At 27.1% G+C, this 269-nt stretch overlaps 1 protein-coding gene across 1 annotated transcript in view; it reads right to left on the bottom strand.

Moving 5' to 3' along the window:
- Positions 1–269, bottom strand: part of LOC119581700 (ankyrin-2-like) — a gene marked incomplete at its 5' end in the record, with an annotated part of 102055 nt that overhangs the window by 71598 nt on the left and 30188 nt on the right.

The following is a 269-nucleotide window of genomic DNA, read 5'->3' as shown; positions in this document are numbered from 1 at the left end:
AGTCTTAAAATTCAACATTAGTTTTGAACTATTCAGAGCTGTTATATCTGAATTAACATCCCAGAACATAACTGTACAAAAAAGTTTCCTATAAAAGTAAGATTTTTAGTTTGCTTTCCTCTTCTCTAATATGATATACTAAGTGTTATTTTTCTTCTACAAGCAACTACTGCACTTTTTATATATAGCAAACACAGAAAAACGTCAACTTTTTTGTTTAAAAATAATTAGCAACTGACAACATTCACCAAATCTTTTTTCTTCTCTAT

This window comes from Penaeus monodon, chromosome 15 (genome assembly GCF_015228065.2).
Source record: "Penaeus monodon isolate SGIC_2016 chromosome 15, NSTDA_Pmon_1, whole genome shotgun sequence".
NCBI lineage: Eukaryota > Metazoa > Arthropoda > Malacostraca > Decapoda > Penaeidae > Penaeus > Penaeus monodon.
Note: the sequence above shows the minus strand (reverse complement) of the source record. Positions and strands in the feature narration are given on the sequence as shown.